Below are 24,311 nucleotides of genomic sequence, written 5' to 3'. Positions count from 1 at the left end.
GGTTTGGTCAGTTTAGGTTACAGGAAACTGGGTTCGGTTAGTTTACGAGAGGTTATGTTAGTCTGTGTAAAGAGGTTAGATTAGGCTATAAATGAGGTTAGGTTAAGTTACAATAAATGAGATTAAATTACATTAAGATAAAGGAAGCTGAGATGAAGTATGTGATGAAATGGTGTTTCAAGATAGCCATGATAAGGTTAGGTAAAGGTGAAGTAGGTTAGGTTAGGATAAGTTAGGTTAGATTAAATTAAGCTGGGTTAGGATGAGATGGAGGGATGGAGTGGAGAGGTACATGAGAGAGGGGGGTGTGAGCTGGGACCAGGGCAATGAAATGGCAGGGGACAGGGTGACATGGATGCAATTTGTTTGTGGCCACCCCTTACGGGATTAAGGCGTCTGGCAATGGATAGATAAGATGGACAGGATCAATTATCACAAAAGAGGTTAGATGATTGTCCAGCCGTGTTACAAAATGCTGACCTGCTTTTGGTGTTAATTGGCAGAGTTGTGATTATAAACAAAGGCTGCTTTTTAAATATGATTCTTATTCCATCTATTGCCAGATGCTTGAATCCCGAAAGGGGTGCCCACAAACAAATCGCCTCCATGTCACCCTGTCCCCCACCATTTCACTGCCCTCCCCCCAGCTCACACCATCCTCCCTCATATACCTCTCCACTCCATCCCTCCATCTCATCCTCAGCCTCCTCCTGCCTCTCCCCTCCTCACTCACATACACTCTCCTCATTAGTCTCTCATTCTCCATCCTCACCACTTGGCCAAAAGATTCTATAATTATAAATGAAATACAGTAACACACATCAAAACTTTATAATACATACACAAAAAAATATCGGTACAAAATTCTAGAAGGGACTGCTAGGAAAAAACAGGAAAACCTGGCAAAATAAAGTGTTGGCGTGCCTCATTAACTACCATCCCTGCTTTTGTCATTAACGTCCTCAGCCGTGGTGGTGATGGAGGAGACACTGGCAAAATATGGCAGCTTTGATAAAGATGGGCCTTAAAACAAACTCAAATTACAGGTAAAACCATCAGAAAAAAGTCAAACTATGTGTTAAAAAAAAAAAAAAAAAAGAAAAAAAAAAAGTAAAATTATCATTTCAGCCAAAAACACAATTGCGAGATTTTGAACCATTTTTTTCGGTCTTTTAGACAAATCTAAGACATGTTTCTTTAATGGCATCTTTGTTGCAAATTATTTATGTTTTTTCATTCATTCATTGCCAGACAACATGTATCCCAGACGGGGTGGCCAAGGGCTTAGAGTTAACTGTTTTACAGGGAGGGGCACTAATCCTCCACCAACCCCACTTGACACGTAGGGATGCCAACAGCATCTGGTGTTCCCAGGCGGTCACCCATCCAAGTACTAACCAGACCCAACGTTGCTTAACTTCGCTGATCGGACGGGAAGCGGTGTACTCAACGTGGTATGGCCGTTACTCTAGAATATAACCTAACCAACCCAAAGCTTCTGGAGTGCAATAAAAATTTGTGATGAAAATGCCATAGAAAAGTGTCTTTAAATTACCTAAAATACTGAAAAAAAAAAGGATCAAAATCTAGTAATTCAGTTATTGGCAGAAACTATACCAACCAAATTACAATATATATACATATATATATATATATATATATATATATATATATATATATATATATATATGGTATATATATCCATCCATCATCCAGTCCTACACTGCCCCATGAGGAGCGTAGGAGCCCGGGGCTAGGCAGTTGGTCCTGACATTTAAGATGAGAGTGACCAGCCTCACTCATCCCTGAGTGGCATTACATGAGCAATCAACCCCAACCACCCCTTGGATATAAACCTTCACCGGTTCAATCCGATTGGAGCGCAATAATTACTCATTAAACCACCAGGCGCCAAAATTTGGTTATATCGTTACCACCCAGTGTAGTAAATGGTTTCCTGGTGTACAGGAAGCCATTTGGCTTATCACTCAGTGTAGAGTCACCCACAGGCAGAAGGAAGAGGAAAGAAAGAAAGACAGAAGAGGAAGTGTATAGTTACCCATAAGCAGAAGGACAAGGAAAGAATGAAGTAAAGGAAGACAGAAGAGGATGGAAGGAAAGAAGGATGGAGGAGAGGAAAGGGCAGACACCCGACAGCAGCACTACATCGAGTGAGTGGATAACAACTCTAACGTATGGAAGTGAAGCTTGGACGTTGTTGGAAGGACACAAGTCAAGAGTGAGAGCAGTGGAAATGAGTTATTTAAGAGGAGCCTGTGGAGTCACATGGAGAGACAGGCTGACGAATGAGGATATAAAGGAGCGTTGTGGTGTGGATGTGGATGTGATAGGAAGCGTTATGAGGAACACACTGAGGTGGTTTGGCCATATGGAGAGGATGGAGGGTGAAAGACTGATGAAGAGATGTATGTGAGTGAGGTGGAGGGGGGAAGAGGGAGGGGGAGGACGAGGATGAGATGGAGGGATGGGGTGGAGAGGTATATGAGAGAGGGGGGTGTGAGTTGGGAGCAGGGCAGTGAAATGGCGGGGGGACAAGGCGACTTGGAGGCGATTTGTTTGTGGCCACCCCAAACGGGATTGAGGCGTCTGGCAGTAGATAGATAGATAGATATATATATATAATGTATATAATAAAATATATATATATATATATATATATATATATATGTATATATATATAATGTATATAATAATAATAATTATATATATATATATATATATATATATATATATATAATGTATATAATAATAATAATAAATATATATATATATATATATATATATATATATATATATATAATAATAATAATAATAATAATAATATATATATATATATATAATGTATATAATAATAATAATAATATATATATATATATAATAATATATATAATAATATATATATATATATATATATATATATATATATACGGTACTCCTTTGTCTCCTCCTCCTCCTCTCCCCTTCCAACTCTCACTTACACTCTCCATTAAGTCTATATTAACTTGACAAAAATCCCTAAACCCTTTCCAGCTTGGGCTACCCTAGTTAAATGCAATGTATATACCCAAGGCCTTAGTTAAACTGAAGGGCTGATTTGCAAGGAGATTCAGCCATATATCCAAACTAAGGCTGATCATATTCAACAATCAGGCGTTAATATTTAACCTGTATGAGCTACATAAACGGGGTACGGTAGGGAAGATTGTATAGTTCCGAATGTCAACCCAAACAAACAAATCCACCGTACAGAATCAAGCTTGTAAGTGACCCAGAATACATGTGACGAGTATCAGGATATCTTCTCGGCATCACAGGGATAATAAGTGGCCCAAAGAACATCAAGTATCTTCTGGATTTTCTTAAAAAACGAAGGTAAGAAATGACAGCGTTCGCCTGGTAGCCTGGTGTTTATGGCGTGTTGATGTTGCACTGACTTGCCTTGGCACTGAGCACATCATCCTTGCCTCACTCTGAAGGAGGCTGAACTTGATGTATGGTACATCCGGCAAGTGTCTGGTGTGGACAAGAGGAAACCATTGCCCATGTGTTAACATTTTCAAGATGACCTGCATATAAGAGGGCACAGTAAGAAATTTTCAGAAAGCTGGCAAGACTGAATGTTAGGAAATATTTTACTGTACTCGTTTTTAAAAGAGTGGTGGAAAATTGGAATAATTTCCCAGAGAAATTAATCAGAGCAGAAAATATTGAAAAGTTTGAACATGAGTTAGGTAAAGAGTGGAAAAATCAGAAACAAAAGTACAATTTTAAAGAAATAAACAAATCATGTGAGTCAATTCAAGTGACCAAGAAGACGGAGGTGTGAATTCAAGTGCCCAAGAAGACGAGTGTTTGAGTTCAAGTGACCAAGAAGACGAGTGTCTGAATTCAACTGACCAAGAAGACGGGTGTTTGAATTCAAGCGACCAAGAAGACGTGTTTGAATTCAACTGACCAAGAAGACCGGTGTTTGGATTCAAGCAACCTAGGAGATGGGGGTTTGAATTCAAGTGACCAAGAAGATGGGGGTTTGAATTCAAGTGACCAAGAAGACGAGTGTTTGGATTCAAGTGACCAAGAAGACGAGTGTTTGGATTCAAGTGACCATGAAGACGAGTGTTTGGATTCAAGCAACCAGTCAAATACCCCACAAGAAGATGGAAGGACAAGATTCTTCCGAGGACTATTCTGGCAGAGAATATCAGAGCAACGACATGGAGAATGGAGAAGGAAGGGCTACAGAAGGATCAGACAATAAGAATGATAGTGGTGCAGCAGAGGCACCAGGCAGCAACGATGACAGTGAGGAGGAGAAGGATAAACAAAAAGAAAATGGGAAGAAACGGAAGCCTAGAATGAAAGACACAGAAGCACGGAAAAATGTTGAAAAACAAGAACGGAAAATTGGGAAGCGAGGACGAAAAAATGAACTGGTGACAGATGACAAGAATGACTCAGTAAACATTACTTTTAACAGTTTGGGAATCATTACTTCTACACAAAAGTTTCCAGATACAAAAAGAAAGTGTGCTAGGTGCAGAAAATATGTGGGGAAACAAGACAAAGCAATGTGGTGTGATGGATGTGAAGAATGGATTCACATACCGATGGGGACAAGAAGACACTGCACTGAACACAAAATGACAAGTGAATTATATGAGGCAGTTAGAAAGGACAATGGGGAGTGTGTAAATATAAGGTATAAATGCAATCAGTGTCTTAAAGGTGAGAGAGAAAATGGAGCAGGCAAGGAAAAGAAGGGATTAAAACCTGCTCATAGGGAATTGGAAATTATGGCAGAAAGATATAAGAAAATGGAAGAAAATTTGGAGAAATCAAAGGAAAGATATGAACAAAGTGAAAAGGAGAAGGAAATATTGTTTAAAGAGAAAGAAAAAGCAGAGGAAATGCAAAAGAAAGTAGAAAAAGAATATGAAGAAAATAGAAAGAAAAATTCCTATGGTGAAAAAGAAAAAGAATGTAAAAATCTGAGGAAAATAATTAAAAATTTGGAAGAAAGGGTCATGTATGAAAGTATTGAAAAAGAAGAAGCAAAAATAAATGAGGAAAAACTAAGAGAAATCCTAATTGTAGTAAAGGAAGAAAACACTGCATTGAAAAGAAGATTAGATATTGAGAGTCAACAAAAACTTAAAGAACAGTATGACAAGATGGAAGAAGAAACCAGGAAAAGAAAAAGAGCAGAATACAGACAAAATATAGAAAAAAATGGAGAAAGCAAACAAAAAGAGATAGAAATAGAAAATGAAAATAAAAAACAAAGTGAAATATATGAAATAGAAGGGAAAACCAGCCAAGAAGTGAAAACCAGTGAGGCTAATGTAACAGATAGTGAAGTAACAGTAACTGATAGAGAGAAGCATAAGGAACAAGAAAATTATGAAGCTACTGACAGAAAAGAAAATGGTAAAAAAGAAATGGCAGAAGGAGAAAAAGAACAACAGAAAGAAAGTAAAGAAAAGTTAAACAACAAAAAAGACAGAGAAATCTGGAAGAGGGCAAGGAAATAAAGAAATGTTGGTATTTTACTAGAGGAAACTGTAAGTTTGGAAAAGAGTGTAGATACAAACATATAATGAGAATAAATGAGACAGTCATAGAAAGAAGGAACATTGAATGCAAGTACTATAAGAAAGGAAAATGTATGAAAGGGAATGGATGTAGGTTTTATCATATAAGAAATGAAAGGTGTAGATTCTTTGAAAGAGGGTATTGTAAAAAGGGTAAATACTGCAGCTATGTGCATGAAGAAACAAAAGACAAAATAGTAAATGAAAAGAGTGAAACAAAAATGAGGAACATAAGAGAAATATTGAAGGAAGAAAATTTTTGGGAATGCAGAAAAATAGTATTAGAAAAATTGATATTGAGAGTGGAAGACATATGGAAGGAAATGAAAAACTTGTAGGAAGAAAGAATGTGAAAATAGATGAGGAAGGAATGTACAAGCTAACGAAATACAAAAACAAAGAAGTTAAAGAAACAGATCATAATACAATATTAATAGCAATGGATGATAAAATGAAAGAAGTAAGGAATGACTATGTAAAAAAGTGGTACTTTATAAAAGGAGGAGGATGGGAAAAGTTTAATGAAATGACAAAGAAAAATGAAATTTTTGAGAGGATGTGGAAAAAAGTAAACTACCAAGAACAAAGTATTGAAACTGAGTGGAATAAGTGGAAGGAAGTAGTGTATAATATACTGGATAAAGCATTTGGGAAAATAAGAATGTCAAAAAGGGTTAAACCAGGAATAGATAAAAGGGTGAAGATATTAATGGAAAGAAAAAGGAAGATAAGGAAACAAATAAGAAAAGAGAATGATAAAACCAGAAAAGCAAACTTTATAACAGAAAGAAAAGAGATTGAGCAAAATATATAAATGAAAATGAGGAAAGAAGAATAGAAGAAATTAGTAATCAGCTTAATGATAAAAGAAATAACAGTGATACGCTGTGGAAGTTAAGGAGAAGACTTAACAAGAAACCCCAGTGGCAGTATGTAGTAAGAGATAAAGATGGAAGTGATATAAGAAACCCAGAAAAGATAAAAGAAAGAGTTACAGAATACTATAAAGAGATATACAAAACAAATGACTTAACAAAGGGATATGAGGAATACACAGACTGCTTAGAGAGTATGATCAGAGAATGTTGGATGTATGAAAACAAGGAAGAGGAAAAATTAAGTGAGGAAGAGGTGAAAATGGTAATAACAAAGTTAAAGACTGGTAAAGCAACTGGCCCAGATAAAATTAGCAATGAAATGATTAAAAGATGTGGGAAAAGTATGAAGGATTCAATAATAAGAATGATGATGAAAATATATGATAGAGAAATAATACCAAATGAATGGCACAAGGCATACATAAAAAATAGATATAAGGGAAAAGGTAACAAGAAAGATTTAAACAATTACAGAGGACTGATACTGAACTCACACCTGATGAAAATGATGGAGAAAATAATAGAAATGAAGGAGACAGAAAAGCTGGAGAATATGAGTGATTACCAGTGCGGGGCAAGGAAAGGAAAATCAGTGAGGGAACATCATTTTTATATAAGAAATATTATTGAAGAAGCACAACAGAAAAAGAAAGAAATAACAGCAGTATATTTTGATGTATCAAAGTGCTTTGACAAAATGGTATTAAAGGAAGTAATGAAGGAGTTATGGCTAAAGGGAATAAAGGGTAAAAACTGGAGAATGATATATGAAATTAATATGAAAAATGAATTGATACCTATGACAGAAATTGGGGAATGTAAAGGAGTGTATGTACAGGAGATGATAAGACAGGGATCAGTGCTAGGGGCCAAAATAAGTTCAATTACTATGGATTCACTAAGCAGAATGATGAGGGAAAAAGAAAGTAATTGGAAAATAGGAAATGTAAGGATAAGCCCATTAATATTTCAAGATGATATCATGGCAATAGAGGAAAATTACAAAATACAGGATACAATAAACACAATTGAAGTATTTCTAAAATTAAAAAGACTAGAAATTAATGAACATAAAACAAAGCAACCAGCATTAGTAGGCAAGGGAAAAACAGTAAAAATAAATGGTAAAGAAATTATAAGAACACAAAGTCATAAGTACCTGGGAATAATTATACAAGAAAAAGGGAAACAGAATATTAAAGTGGAAAATATGATAAATAAAGCAGGGGTAGCAGCAAATGAATGTATTAACATCATAAATAGAAAAGAACTGAAAAAGAGTAGAAATAAAATAGGGCTAAAATTATTTAATACTTGTGTATTACCAATAATGTTGTTTGGAGGGGAAAGTGGGAAAACATTAAGAGAAAAAGAAAAGAAAGCTCTAAGTAATGTTGAGACTCAGTACTTAACAAAATTAATCAAGGTACCAAGGACAACACCGAAATGTGCTTTATTATATGAAACACAGGAAGTAAAAATAAAACACAAAATTAATCAAAGAAAACTTGAATATTACATTGAACTCAAGAATAGGGAAGAAGACGCTGTTGAAGTAAAGATGAGAAAACAGTGTGAAGATTTTGAAAGAGAGTACGTGAGAGAAATAAAAGACATTAAAGAAGAGTACAGCATACCTGAAGACTTAGAAACATTAGAAGAGAGAGTGGCAAAAAGGGTAATAAAAGAAAAAATAATGACAAAAAATAAAGAAGAAATTTGTGAAGACATGAGAAAAGGGAGTAAGACAAAGGAATCAGTGGAACAAGAAATAGACCACAGAGATACCTAGAGGAAATAGAGTTTGAAAGTGCAAAGATTATATTTTTTATTCGAACCAGAATGCTAGAAGTGAAGGAAAATTATAAGAAAAAGTATGAGCCTAACCTTATATGTGACATGTGCCAAGAAGAGAATGAAAATCAGCATCATTTATTCATATGTGAAGCATACGAAGATTTAACAAGAGAAATTAAAGGAAAAGAATCAATAACAGAAATACTAAAACAAAATGAATTACAGGTTGTAGCAAATACAGTGGGCAGAATAATGAAACGAAGAGAAGTATTTATGAATATAAGGAGCAACATAGAAATGAACAATAGAGACTGAAAAAAGAATAATAATAATAATAAATAAATAAAGCCATCTTGTTTAAAGACAAGAACTCCCGGATGGGAGTAGGCGCCAACAACAACATAATTCCTGTAGGGGTGACCCAAATCTGTCAACAGAAGACAAATCCCACACGGTCAGCCACATCTTCAGTTACTGTCCGCTCTGTCATTATACACTCACCTGCAGCGTTTTGGTTGGCAGAGAAGATGCCAGGGCAGGCTGGGTGGCCAATACACACATAATATATCGTCATTTAATCTTAAATACCAAAATACACAATCAAAATACACTTCACACTTCAACATTGCCACCAAACCCACAGCAGCAAAATACCGACTGACTCGGGAATCTTGCCTTCAGGACAAACTCGTAATTTTACCGATTTTTCACTAAAAATTACATTCAAATATGACTTTTGATATACCACAATTATCACTGTATTGAAATCACATGTGTCTGTTTCATAAATTTAACAAAAAAAAAATGTTTTTCAGTCATAACTATACAGGTATTGTTTTTCATTACATTTTGGTAATATAGTTCTCATACTTTTTTCTTGCCTAATTTTTTCAAGAGTACGTTTCTATACATCAATATCTATACGGAAATGTTAAAAAACTAATCGATATAAGAGAACTTAAATAAAACACAGAGGTTGAGAATAGAAGAGTTGACCCGCGAGATTTAAAATCCTCTCTCTCTCTCTCTCTCTCTCTCTCTCTCTCTCTCTCTCTGACCAATTACTCACCCCTTAGCAGTGTTCCATGAGCAATAAAACCTAAGCACCTCTTGGCATCTAGAAATAATCTGAAGGTAATGACGTTCGTGCATTACATCAGCATAGAACATGTAAACCCATCACTGATTTCCTTGTAAAGAATTGTTCCATAAAGAGGAAAGCACGTATGTGTGACACGCTATACTACTACAACTACTGCTATTACCACTATCTATATATCTATAGTCAGCTGCCATAATCCTGTACGGGGTGGCCGTTGGTTTTTGAGTTAGTTGTTTTATGGTGAGGGGCATTAACCCTCCGCCAACCCACTTGCTGACACGTAGGGAACAAGTATGGGTTGCTTATATGGTTACCACCCAGAGTTGCAAATGGTTTCCTGGCTTACAGGAAACCATTAGGCTTGTCACTCAATGTAAAGCCACCTGTAAAGGAAAGAAGAGTAATAAAAAGTGACAGGAAAGATGGGAGAAACAAGAAGAGACGAGGGAAGACAGAATATGAATGATAAAGATGAAGAAGTAGGAAGCACTACATCAAGTGAGTGGATGCATAAGAAATAGGAAGAGAGGAGGGCAGACACAGAAAGAGAATGATAAATGTGAAGAAAGTAGGCAGCACTACATCAAGTGAGTGGATGATGGTGAGAAATAGGAAGAGAGGAGGGCAGACACAGAAAAAGATAATAAAGGCGAAGGAAGCAGGCAGCACTACATCAAGTGAGTGGATGATGATGAAATATAAGAAGAGGAAGGCACACACAGAAAAAGAATGATAAAGGTGAGGGAAGCAGGCAGCACTACATCAAGTGAGTGGATGATAGTCGTCACCACCAAACATCACGAAGAAGTGCTATGGAAGAGACATAGAGCCTTTTTTTTTTTTTTTTTTTTTTTTTTAACAGGAGATGAACACCAGAATGTGCTAGTCATGAAGAAGTGCTATGGAAAGGATCTAGAGCTGAAATAGTTGAGGTAGGAATGAGTCTCCTTGGTTACTAGACAAAGAACCGTAACCCCTTCCAGCTTAGTTGATGGCCAGGTGTAGTCAGATTGGAGGGTAGATTTGACTAGTAACCAAGGAGACTCCTGCCTGCCCCACAACTTAACCTTTAAATTGAAAAACATACATTTAATTCAAACTTTAATTTAGTTTTAAGGTATATTTGGTGGCCTAGTGGGTTTAGGCTGTCAGTTTTGGCTATACTTCCTGCACTTCTTCATGACTAGCATTTATCTACCTATGGCTGGTGGTTTAATGGGTTTAGGCTGTCAGTTTTGGCTCGGTGGGGGTGGTTGGGGATTGCTATACTCCTTGCACTTCTTCATGACTAGCATTTTTCTGCTTATAGTTGGTGATTAAGTGGGTTTAGGTTGTCAGTTTTGGCTATATACCCTTCACTTCTTCGTGACTATAATTTTCTGCACACATCAGGTGTTGCAGTGGGGTTAGGCTGTTAATTTAGGCCCAGTTAGGGTTCTGAGGGTGGTATGGGACTGTTATACTCCCCTGCACTTCTTCGTGACTAGCATTTTTCTACCTATGCCTGGTGGTTTAGTGGGTTTAGGCTGTCAATTTTGGCTATACTCCATGCACTTCTTCATGACTAGCATTTTCCTACCTATGGCAGGTGGTTTAGTGGGTTTAGGCTGTCAACTATTGAGAATAATTCACTTAATATTCCCCTGCACTTCTTCATGACTAGTATTTTTCTGCTTATGGCTGGTGGCTTAGTGGGTTTAGGCTGGCAATTATAGTTATACTTCCTGCACTTCTTCGTGACTATTTTTCTGTATACATTAGGTGGTGCAGTGGGTTTAGGCTGTTAATTTAGGCCCAGTTAGGGTTCTGACCGGTGGTATGGGACTGTCATACTCCCCTGCACTTCTTCGTGACTAGTTTTTCACATAATTGGTGGTTTAGTGGGTTCAGCCGCCCCAGTTTTGCTCCATTGAGAGGGCCACAAGATCATATTGTCTTCACTTACTGGAATAATGAGTCTCCTTGGTTACTATTCAAATATCTGCTGTTATTATCTGATAGAACTGCATGATTATGAGTCTCCTTGGTTACTATTCCCATATCTATTGTTTTTAACCAATAAAACTGGGAAAAAAGCTAAATTCTATCTATCTATCTATTGCCAGACGCCATAATCCCGTAAGGGTTGGCCACTTGACTTTGAGTTATTTGTTTTACGGAGAGGGGCACTAACCCTCCACCAACCAGCTTGTTGACACACAGTGAGCACGTATGGTTTGGTTATATGGTTACCACCCAGCGTTGTAAATGGTTTCTTGGCTTGCAGGAAACCATTTGGCTTGTCACTCAATGTAAAGCCACCTGTAAAGGAAAGAAAAGCAATAAGAAGTGACAGGAAAGATGGGAGAAATAGGAAGAGAGGAGGGCAGGCACAGAAAAAGAATGATAAAGGCTAAGGAAGAAGTAGGCAGCACTACATCAAGTGAGTGGATGATGGTGAGAAATAGGAAGAGAGGAGGGCACGCAGAGAAAAAGAATGATAAAGGCTAAGGAAGAAGTAGGCAGCACTACATCAAGTGAGTGGATGATGATCGCCACCACCTACCACAAAAAGTTAAATTACTGAAGAATAATATGAAAAAAGCAGTGTTATCCCCTGGATCATGAGTCTCCTTGGTTACTATTCAAATATCTACTGTTTTTGTCTGATGGAGCTGGATTATAATAAGTCTCCTTGGTTACTAATTGCATATATTGTGACGGGACTGGGCAAGAAATAGAATTAATAGGTGTATCATACAAAGAAAGGGTTATTGTTTGACAAAACTGGGTGAAAATGAGTCTCCTTGGTTACTAGTCATATATTTATTGGTTTCACCGGATGGGAGTGGGCAAGAAATTTAATTACGGAGACATTATAGAAAAAAAAAAAAAAGGTTGTCATCGTATGGGACTGGACCAGAATATGACATTTAAACCATCAATTATTAGCGAGAGACTAAGGAGGAGAGTGTGTGTGAGTGAGGTGGAGGGGGGAAAAGGAGAGGGAGGCCAAGGATGAGGTGGAGGGATGGAGCGGAGAGGTATATGAGAAAGGGTGTGTGCTGAGAGTAAGGCAGTGAAATGGCGGGGGACAGGACGACATGGAGGCGACTTGTTTGTGGCCACCCCTAACGGGACTTAGGCGTCTGGCAATAGATAGAAAGTAGGAGAAAATTGTAGTGAAGTGCTTGAATACAAGGTGTGTCCAAAAAGAGATCAAACTTTTTAAATTGTGCATCAACCAGCCGGCGTAGCGTGAATGTAATGGGAGTGCAATGTGGCGGCAACTTTGAACTTTAGTCTAACACTTGCCGCACCACACCATATCACTTATCGAGATGGACGTACCTGAGTGAATGTGTGTTTAGTGCAATTGGCCATTTGTTGCAAGGTGAACACCGAAGGGCCTTGAAAAACAACATGTTGGTGTGAAATCTGTTTCCGATATGGGCAAAACTTTTAGAGACTTTTCAGATGTTGCAGCAGGCTTATGGGGAGAATTGTTTGAGCCATATGCAGTCACAAGTGACTCTAGCGATGCAAATCAGGAAGAACATCCACCACAGACGATCCCTAATCTGGACGGCCCTCCACATCAAGAGACGACAATTCGCCTAGAGAATGTGCGTGCTGTGATCCGTCACCTGACTGTCTGTGATGTTTCCGAAGAAGTAGACACCTGTAAAAGTTCGTATGTGAAGTTTCCGAAGAAGTAGGCACCTGTAAAAGTTGGTGCCATATGATTTTAATAAAATAAAAAGAAAAACCTGAAGATGCGTAATGTTGGTGCAAAATTTGTGCCTTGTCTGCTGACAGATGAGCAAAACGAGAACTGCGTCACGGACAGTCAGGAGCTGCTTGATTGTTCGAATGCAGGTGAACACTTTGTGAAAAATATCATAACAGGAGATGAAATGTGGGTGTACTGCTGCGATGTCAGAAAGGCACCATCTCTCCGACATCCCTCCTTCCTTCTCTCTCTCTCTCTCTCATATTAATCAGTGTATCACAAACGCATTAGCATCTTGTTAAACTGGTGTAAAACTTTCACATTATTTCCAATATTAGGTTCATCAAGTGCGAACCAAAATGAAAAATAAAACTATCTATCTATCTATTGCCAGACGCCTCAATCCCGTTTGGGGTGGCCACAAACAAATCGCCTCCAAGTCGCCCTGTCCCCCGCCATTTCACTGCCCTGCTCCCAACTCACACCCCCCTCTCTCATATACCTCTCCACCCCATCCCTCCACCTCATCCTCGGCCTCCCCCTCCCTCTTCCCCCCTCCACCTCACTCACATACACTCTCTTCGTCAGTCTTTCACCCTCCATCCTCTCCACATGGCCAAACCACCTCAGTGTGTTCCTCATAACGCTTCCTATCACATCCACATCCACACCACAACGCTCCTTTATATCCTCATTCGTCAGCCTGTCTCTCCATGTGACTCCACAGGCTCCTCTTAAATAACTCATTTCCACTGCTCTCACTCTTGACTTGTGTCCTTCCAACAATGTCCAAGCTTCACTTCCGTACGTTAGAGTTGGTATCACAATACTGCCATGTAGTAACTTTTTCACTTCCATGCTCACTTCCCTGTTTCTTATCACTGCTTTCAAGGAACCAGCAACCTTTCTTCCCTGCTGTACCCTTTCAAGCACCTCACCCTCCAAACCTCCATCCTTACTCATCACACTACCCAAATACTTAAACGTACTCACATTTTCCAATTCCTCACCATCTAACATTCACTAACTTCACCTCTCTCAAAGACCATCACTTTACTCTTCCCTACATTCACCTTTAGATTCTGTTTCTTACACACTCTCTCAGACTCATCCACCAAGCCTTGCAGCTCCCCTTCGTCTTCACTCAACAACACAGTATCATCTGCAAACAACAGTACAGGGAGTTTCCAAACACTATCCTCTCTCACCAGGGCCACTCCAACATCCACTACCGGTACCCTGCCTTGTACCTCTTTTATTACCCCATCCATGTACAGATTGAACAACCATGGAGACATGACACATCCTTGTTTCAAACCAACTTTCAAAGAGAAAAATTCACTTAGTTCACCATCCACACGCACTGCAGCCTTCGCACCATCGTACGTACTCTTCACAGCATTCAACAACTTCCCATCTACTCCATATATTCTTAACACTTTCCACAATCCTTGTCTATCCACCCTGTCATATGCTTTCTCCAAATCCATGAAAGCCGCATACAACTTCTTTCCCTTCTCTAGAAACTTTTCCACTAAAGATCTAAGAATGAATATCTGATCTACACAACCTCTTCCCTTCCTAAAGCCTCCCTGTTCTTCTCCAACTAATTTCTCTGTTCTTTCTCTAACTCTGTCTATAAGTATCCTACCATACACTTTTCCTATTATACTAAGAAGACAAATGCCCCTATGATTACCACACACTTCTTTTTCCCCTTTTCCTTTGTACAAGGGAATAATTATACCTGACTTCCAATCCTCCGGGACTCTATCTTCCTCCCAGGCCAATCTGCACATCTTCCACATCCATTCTACTACTATCTCTCCCCCATGCTTCAGCATTTCACCACACACTCCATCAATTCCTGGGGCTTTCCCCGATTTAACTTTCTTCATTGCTTCCACAACTTCTATCCTACTGATTTCTTCCTGTCTTCTCACCTCCCTCCTTCTCCCAGCCATTCCCCAGCCACATATACTCGCATTACTTCCATCCTCTACGTTCAACAATTCCTTAAAGTGTTCTCTCCATCTGCTCACTTTTTCTCTCTTCTCCACTATTAATCTACCATTTTTATCTTTCACTCCCCTGCTAACTTCACTTCCACCCTGTCTTACTCTTTTCACTTCTCTCCAGAACATTTTCTTACAGTCCCTCCACTTTACACTCAAATTCCTTCCAAATTCCTCATCCACTCTCTTCTTACTCTCTCTTACTAATCTTTTCACCTCTCTCTTCCTTTCCACATATAACTCTCTCTTCCGCCTCTCAACTTCTTCCACGCCCCTATTTCTCACCCATTCATTGTATGCTTTCTTCTTTTGTGCCACAGCCTGTTTCACCTCTTCAGTCCACCACGCTGTTCCTTGCACCCCCCTCCGCCTTCTCTTCCTTCCACACACCACATCACATGCTGCACATATTTCTTCTGTAAATATCTTACACACACCTTCCACGTCTCCCATCTGCTCCAATTCATATTTGACCAATCGTTCCTCCACTTCTCTCTTATACTCTTCCTTTTTCTCATCCTCTTGTAACCTTTCCACTCTCCTTGCAACTACTCCTTCCTCTCGTCTTTCCCTTCTTCTATTCCTCCATCTCACTTGCATCCTAATTCTGGCCACCACCAAGTATGAAAAATACACGTTCTTCATCTTACCCAACGTTCACCTCTGGATACTTATCGTTCATCTCTGCAGCTGGCCTTCCTCTTTGTTCATATTTTCCATCACATTGCCCTGAGGCTGTTGTTATCACTCCTCACAGCACAAACTGTGCACGTCTTTTGTTATGAATTTTGAAACAGACGATAACATTCCTCTCCTCTCTCCCCTACAACAGCCCCCCCCCTCCCGTTCCTCTCCCCCCAACCAAAGCCCCCCCCTCCCCCCTCCTCCCTATTCTTCCATAAGCTGTGTGTGAACAAGTACGGTTGCTTAGTGTGATCATATATTGCATTTTAGTAATCCTTATCATTTTTTCGTAACAAACTTATTTTGTTATAATTAAATATAACTAAAAACTATACATAACTGAGCGGTGAAAAGTGGCTCATAGATCGTAATTAGCGTTGCTTTAAATCGGGTCGGTGGCAACTTCAGGTGAGGTGGTGCGTCGTGCATGTGTGCAGCATCAGGTGTACCAATACTTCAGATGCATTCACAGATCCAGAGGTGATATTATCTCATTTTATTTCCTACGATTAGTTGTCTAGGCATGCGAAACTCCTAGAAGCACTTTATATTAAGCCAGAGATGCTGACAGATTAGCTAGTACCCTGTGTGGTTGTGTTTGATGCTTATGGATTACGTAGCAAGTGGTGTGTGGCAGGTGGGTTAGTGACGCGTTGACACAGCACGGTTGGCACACCTGCCCTGCCTAGCACCTCCCACCTGTCCTGCTGCCACACACTTGCCACCACTTTTTTTTCCTAAGAAGCATCGCAGAAGGAAGTCATCTTTATTTTTGTGTGTGATTTGGTCTCAGCGTGATCTTCGAGGACACGAGTGGCTGTGGACGCTGGTGGCCTGGCGCTGGTGTGGGTGTCAAGGTGTGGGGGAGACAGGAGGCCAGGCTGAGGTGCTGCAAGACGCGAGGTGCACTGCCCCGCCACCACGACGCCACCGGCAAGGTCAGCCATTTGGATCTTCGTCCTCCAGTTTGTGAGTGTATGCGTTTTGATAATTACCTCTTACTGTAGCTTCCTTGCCTGTTTAAACTCATTGCTTTCTCAGTGTGGTAATTACCTTTTTTTTAATGCAAGAAAGAAGGAACCAAAGGCAAAGAGCCCGCAAATCATTCCTTCCAAGAAAAAACAAAAACAAAAACAAATTCAAGATCCATTCATTTCGAGATGCCTGGACGCACTGCGTTTGAAAGACTGGAGATCATAGGAAGTAGGAAATACAGAGGGAGACAGTTCCTGAGTTGACCTGTTGCATACATGAAGGACTGGGAGCAACGGTTAACTTTTGCATTAGAGAGGTGGACAGAAAAGGGTTTAGGATAATTACCTCTTACCGTAACTTCCTTGTCTGTTTAAACTCGTTGCTTTCTGAATGTGTGTAATTATTTGGATGTCATAAAGAGTAGGGAAGGTATTATTATCATTGTATAGTTATTTAAAGCTTCAATGACAGTAGTTAACGCTTACCTACCTGCCAGCTTGGGTCGTGCATTTTTTAAACGTAAAGAGATGATTAGCTGGATATTATTCGTTATTTCTTCTTTCCCCTTCCTCATATTCCTCTTCCTCTTCCTCGTCTTCCTCCTCTTCCTCTTTTCTTCTCCCTCACCCCTTCCTCTTCTTCCTCTTCCTCCTCCTCCTCTACCCGTTTTCCTCGCCTTTATCTTCTTCCTCTTCTCCCTCTTCCTTTTCCTCCTTCCCCTCTTCTCCCTCTTTCTCTTCCCATTTCGCTTCCTCTTCTTTCTCCTCTTCCGCTTCCTCTTCTTTTTCCTCGCTCATTCTGTTCCTCTTCTCCCTCTTCCTCATCCTTTTCCTCTTCCACCTCCTCCATCTTTCTCTTCCCTCTCCCTTTCTTCCTGTTCCTCGTCTTCCTCTTTCTCTTCTTCCTCGTCCCCTTGTTCTTCCTCTTCCTCTTATTCTTCCTCTTCATCCTCTTCTTGTTCTTCCTCTTCCTCCTCTTACCCCTCCTTCCTCTTTTCTTCCTCGTACTTTTTCCCTCCTACTCTTTTTGCCTCTTCTTCCTCCTCTTCCTCTTGTTTCCTCTTTTTCCTCTTCCTCTTCCTTTTCCTCCTCTTCTCCCTCCATTTCTCTGTCCTTCCTCCTCCTCCTTTTTCCTCTTCCTCTATTCTTCTTCCACCTCCTCTTCTCCCTCCATTTCTCTGTCCTTCCTCCTCCTCCTTTTTCCTCTTCCTCTTCCTCTATTCTTCTTCCTCCTCCTCTTCTTCTTCCTCTTCTTTTCTTCCTTTTCTTCCCTCTTCTTCCTCCTCTTCTTCTTCCTCCTCTTCCTAATCTTCTTCCTCCTCTTCCTGACCTTCTCCCTCTTCCTGTTCTTCGTCCTCTTTTCTCTCTCCTTCCTTCCTTCTTCTCTCTCCTTCCTTCCTTCTTCTCTCTCCTTCCTTCTTTTCTCTCTCCTTCCTTCTTCTCTCTCCTTCCTTCCTTCTTTTCTCTCTCCTTCCTTCCTTCTTCTCTCTCCTTTCTTCCTTCTTCTCTCTCCTTTCTTGCTTCTTCTCTCCTTCCTTCTTCATTCTCTCCATTCTTCCTTCTCTCTTCTTCCTTCCTTCTTTTCTCTCTCCTTCCTTCCTTCTTTTCTCTCTCCTTCCTTCCTTCTTCTCTCTCCTTCGTTCCTTCTTCTCTCTCCTTCGTTCCTTCTTCTCTCTCCTTCCTTCTTTTCTCTCCTTCGTTCCTTCTTCTCTCTCCTTCCTTCTTTTCTCTCCTTCCTTCCTTCCTTCTTTTCTGTCCTTCCTTCCTTCTTCTCTCTCCTTTCTTTCTTCTCTCTCCTTTCTTCCTTCTCTCTCCTCCTCCTCCTCCTCCTCCTCCTCTTCCTTCCTCCTCCTCCTCCTTCCTCCTCCTCCTCCTCCTCCTTACTTCTTCATCTACTGCCTTTGTTTTCTTCTCTTCAATTCTACTTCTGTTTCTTCCTCGTCTACCTCTACTTCCACTTCTAAGTGTACTACAGCCTCTATTTGTACTACTAATTGTACTACTACCTCTATTTGTACTACTTGTAATTGTACTACTACATCTATTTGTAGTACTTGTAATTGTACTACTACCTGTATTTGTACTACTACCTCTTTGTACTTCTAATTGTACTACTACCTCTATTTGTACTAATTGTACTACTACCTCTATTTGTACTACTTGTAATTGTACTACTACCTCTATTTGTACTACTTGTAATTGTACTACTACCTCTATTTGTACTACTTGTAATTGTACTACTACCTCCATTTGTACTACTAATTGTACTACTACCTCTATTTGTACTACTTGTAATTGTACTACTACCTCTATTTGTACTATTAATTGTACAACTACCTCTATTTGTACTATTAATTGTACTACTACCTCTATTTGTACTATTAATTGTACTACTACCTCTATTTGTACTATTAATTGTACTACTACCTCTATTTGTACTATTAATTGTACTACTATCTCTTTGTACTATTAATTGTACTACTACCTCTATTTGTACTATTAATTGTACTACTACCTCTATTTGTACTATTAATTGTACTACTACCTCTATTTGTACTATTAATTGTACTACTACCTCTATTTGTACTATTAATTGTACTACTATCTCTATTTGTACTATTAATTGTACTACTATCTCTATTTGTACTATTAATTGTACTACTATCTCTATTTGTACTATTAATTGTACTACTACCTCTATTTGTACTATTAATTGTACTACTACCTCTATTTGTACTATTAATTGTACTACTACCTCTATTTGTACTATTAATTGTACTACTACCTCTATTTGTACTATTAATTGTACTACTACCTCTATTTGTACTATTAATTGTACTACTACCTCTATTTGTACTATTAATTGTACTACTACCTCTATTTGTACTATTAATTGTACTACTACCTCTATTTGTACTATTAATTGTACTACTACCTCTGTTTGTACTATTAATTGTACTACTACCTCTATTTGTACTATTAATTGTACTACTACCTCTATTTGTACTATTAATTGTACTACTACCTCTATTTGTACTATTAATTGTACTACTACCTCTATTTGTACTATTAATTGTACTACTACCTCTATTTGTACTATTAATTGTACTACTACCTCTATTTGTACTATTAATTGTACTACTACCTCTATTTGTACTATTAATTGTACTACTACCTCTATTTGTACTATTAATTGTACTACTACCTCTATTTGTACTATTAATTGTACTACTACCTCTATTTGTACTATTAATTGTACTACTACCTCTATTTGTACTATTAATTGTACTACTACCTCTATTTGTACTATTAATTGTACTACTACCTCTATTTGTACTATTAATTGTACTACTACCTCTATTTGTACTATTAATTGTACTACTACCTCTATTTGTACTATTAATTGTACTACTACCTCTATTTGTACTATTAATTGTACTACTACCTCTATTTGTACTATTAATTGTACTACTACCTCTATTTGTACTATTAATTGTACTACTACCTCTATTTGTACTATTAATTGTACTACTACCTCTATTTGTACTATTAATTGTACTACTACCTCTATTTGTACTATTAATTGTACTACTACCTCTGTTTGTACTATTAATTGTACTACTACCTCTATTTGTACTATTAATTGTACTACTATCTCTATTTGTACTATTAATTGTACTACTACCTCTATTTGTACTATTAGTTGTACTACTACCTCTATTTGTACTATTAATTGTACTACTACCTCTATTTGTACTATTAATTGTACTACTACCTCTATTTGTACTATTAATTGTACTACTACCTCTATTTGTACTATTAATTGTACTACTACCTCTATTTGTACTATTAATTGTACTACTACCTCTATTTGTACTATTAATTGTACTACTACCTCTATTTGTACTATTAATTGTACTACTACCTCTATTTGTACTATTAATTGTACTACTACCTCTATTTGTACTACTTCTAAGTGTACTACTACCACTGTTTGTACTACTCCTAATTGTACTACTACTTTTCTACTTCTGTTTCTGCTTCTTCTACTTTGACATCTACTGCTGCTACTTTGACATGTACTGCTGCTACTTTGACATCTACTGCTTCTACTTTGACATGTACTGCTGCTACTTTGACATCTACTGCTGCTACTTTGACATCTACTGCTGCTACTTTGACATGTACTGCTTCTACTTTGACATGTACTGCTGCTACTTTGACATGTACTGCTGCTACTTTGACATGTACTGCTGCTACTTTGACATGTACTGCTGCTACTTTGACATGTACTGCTGCTACTTTGACATGTACTGCTGCTACTTTGACATGTACTGCTGCTACTTTGACATGTACTGCTGCTACTTTGACATCTACTGCTGCTACTTTGACATCTACTGCTGCTACTTTGACATCTACTGCTGCTACTTTGACATGTACTGCTGCTACTTTGACATCTACTGCTGCTACTTTGACATGTACTGCTGCTACTTTGACATCTACTGCTGCTACTTTGACATCTACTGCTGCTACTTTGACATCTACTGCTGCTACTTTGACATCTACTGCTGCTACTTTGACATCTACTGCTGCTACTTTGACATCTACTGCTGCTACTTTGACATCTACTGCTTCTACTTTGACATCTACTGCTGCTACTTTGACATGTACTGCTGCTACTTTGACATGTACTGCTGCTACTTTGACATGTACTGCTGCTACTTTGACATCTACTGCTGCTACTTTGACATCTACTGCTGCTACTTTGACATCTACTGCTTCTACTTTGACATCTACTGCTGCTACTTTGACATCTACTGCTGCTACTTTGACATCTACTGCTGCTACTTTGACATCTACTGCTGCTACTTTGACATCTACTGCTGCTACTTTGACATGTACTGCTGCTACTTTGACATCTACTGCTGCTACTTTGACATCTACTGCTGCTACTTTGACATCTACTGCTGCTACTTTGACATCTACTGCTGCTACTTTGACATCTACTGCTGCTACTTTGACATCTACTGCTGCTACTTTGACATCTACTGCTGCTACTTTGACATCTACTGCTGCTACTTTGACATGTACTGCTGCTACTTTGACATGTACTGCTGCTACTTTGACATCTACTGCTGCTACTTTGACATCTACTGCTGCTACTTTGACATGTACTGCTGCTACTTTGACATCTACTGCTGCTACTTTGACATCTACTGCTGCTACTTTGACATCTACTGCTGCTACTTTGACATCTACTGCTGCTACTTTGACATCTACTGCTGCTACTTTGACATCTACTGCTGCTACTTTGACATGTACTGCTGCTACTTTGACATGTACTGCTGCTACTTTGACATGTACTGCTGCTACTTTGACATGTACTGCTGCTACTTCTGCCTGTACTACTCTTCCATTTTCTACTTATTTTCTGCTGTCACATCTACTTTTTTTACTTGTAATTTTTCTACTTAAACTTTTACATTTTTGCGTCTTAACAGTCCACTTCCGCCTCATCAACTTCTTTGTCTAATTCTCCTTCCTTAACGTCTACATCTACCTCTGCTGCTGCTTCTTCTGCCTCTGCTTTCTTCTATGCTTTCTGCTTCTTCTTCTTCCTCCTGCTCCTCCTCCTCCTTTTCTCTTTCTTCTTTTCCTCTTCCTGCCTTAGTTTCTTCGTGATTTTCTTCGTTCACGTGATATCGCCAGCCTTATTATGGTAACCGGTCAACTCTGGAACTCTCTCCCTCTGTCTGTATTTCCTACTGCCTATGATCTCCAGTGTATTCAAGGTAGATGGGTAGGTAGGTAGGTAGGTAGGTAGGAGGTAAGCTAATCGTTACTCCCGGTCCTTCATGTATGCAACAGGTCAACTTTGGAACTGTCTCCCTCTGTCTGTATTTCCTACTTCCTATGACCTCCAGTCTTTCAAACGCAGTGTGTCCAGGCATCTCGAAATGAACGCATCTTGAATATGGCTCTCTTTTGTATTGTTTTTGTTTTTATCTTGGAGGGAATAATCTTGCGTGCTCCTGGCCTTTGGTTCCTTCTTTCTTACACACACACACACACACACACACACACACACACACACATTAATCCAGTACACACTATGACGTAATAATTTGTGTTGTCACCGCCACACTATTTCTCTCGCCTTTGTTTACTTACGATTTACAGAGGTTTTATTCAGCTTACGAGAGAGAGAGAGAGAGAGAGAGAGAGAGAGAGAGAGAGAGAGAGAGAGAGAGAGAGAATAATTACCAAGAAGAAAAAGGGCAGAAAAGAAAGAAAAATACAGTTATTTATATACTTGAATTTTGTGTATGTGTGTGTGTGTAAGAGAGAGAGAGAGAGAGAGAGAGAGAGAGAGGGAGACAGACTTGAAAGAAAGGATCAAACGAGAGATAATTACATCATATCGTATTGTGTGTGAGGCTGGATATTTCGTAACTCCTCTCCCCTAGCGATTTATTTTGTACATTACACCTCAGCATTGTTTTGCATGTTACTGACGAAAACCACGTCGGTATTCGATACAAATGGCCTGCGGGAGAATGTTAATGTGTAATGTACGTGATAAATCGCTTCGGTAAAGGTGCTACGAAGCCTGCTAGTGGATGCAAGTGTAAGGTAGCTTTGTGATACCGCTGATAATGCTCATATCCCAGAGATAAGCGATGGCGGCACACAGACGAGGCATAAAAACGGATTAACACAAAAGCAAGAGGCTGTCGGGCGGCGCCAAGTTTTGAAAATATCCGCCTTAATGTGGCAGATTTCGTAGCACCACTTCCTCGGTAATTAATTTTGCATATTACACAATATTGATTTTCATGTAATCTATCACTTTCAAAATCGACGTAGATTCCATTTATAACATACTGGAGGATTTTATGGTATATGCGCCAAGTAATCGCCGAGGACGAGACGCGACGGAATCTCCCAAGGCCCATATGAGAGATTTCGGCGTAGGTTTTAATGTCGGCGCAATTGCAAGTCAGAGAAACATGGAAGAGAATATTTAGGTGTATGGTGCAAAATAAATCGCTGAAGAAGAGGTGTTAGGGAACGATCAAAGTTTGTTGAAAATTAATTCGTAATATCGCTGGAATGGTGGCCTTCGCACCAGCTTCTCCTAAACGATTCATTTTCAAATGAGACCTTTCTGTTGGCTTGTATGATTTTTATACTTTGCTAATACCGCCATAGTTTGCATCAATCGCACACAAGCGGATATTAAGGTGGAGTGTGCAAAATAGTTCGCCGAGAAAGAAATGTTACGAAATCTCCTATATGAGAGATTACGGCTTAAATTTAAATCTCGGCACAGTTGCCTCAGTAACCTACAATAGAATATTAAGGTGTAATGTGCACAATAAATCGCTGAGGAAGAGGTGTTACGAAGCCTGCCAAGTCGGGGTTGAAAATTAAGCCGCTATCTCGTTGAAATGGAAGGATTCTTAGCATCTTTTTCTGACCATTATATTTTGCATATTACACCTTGCTGTCCTCTTGGTCGTTATTCATATTTTTT

General features: G+C 38.9%; 1 non-coding gene across 1 annotated transcript; it reads right to left on the bottom strand.

Annotated features, from left to right (window-relative positions):
- Positions 1–1,349: 1,349 nt before the first annotated feature.
- On the bottom strand, positions 1,350–1,468 carry LOC145406980 (5S ribosomal RNA). The gene has a single exon (XR_013898645.1). It is a non-coding gene; the product is annotated as a 5S ribosomal RNA (ribosomal RNA).
- Positions 1,469–24,311: the final 22,843 nt, after the last annotated feature.

The sequence above is a fragment of the Coenobita brevimanus genome, chromosome 71 (assembly GCF_032717465.1).
Source record: "Coenobita brevimanus isolate Jiangsu-jjx chromosome 71, ASM3271746v2, whole genome shotgun sequence".
Taxonomy (NCBI): domain Eukaryota; kingdom Metazoa; phylum Arthropoda; class Malacostraca; order Decapoda; family Coenobitidae; genus Coenobita; species Coenobita brevimanus.
The sequence above is the reverse complement of the archived record's forward strand: the minus strand, read 5'-3'. Positions and strand labels throughout refer to the sequence as shown.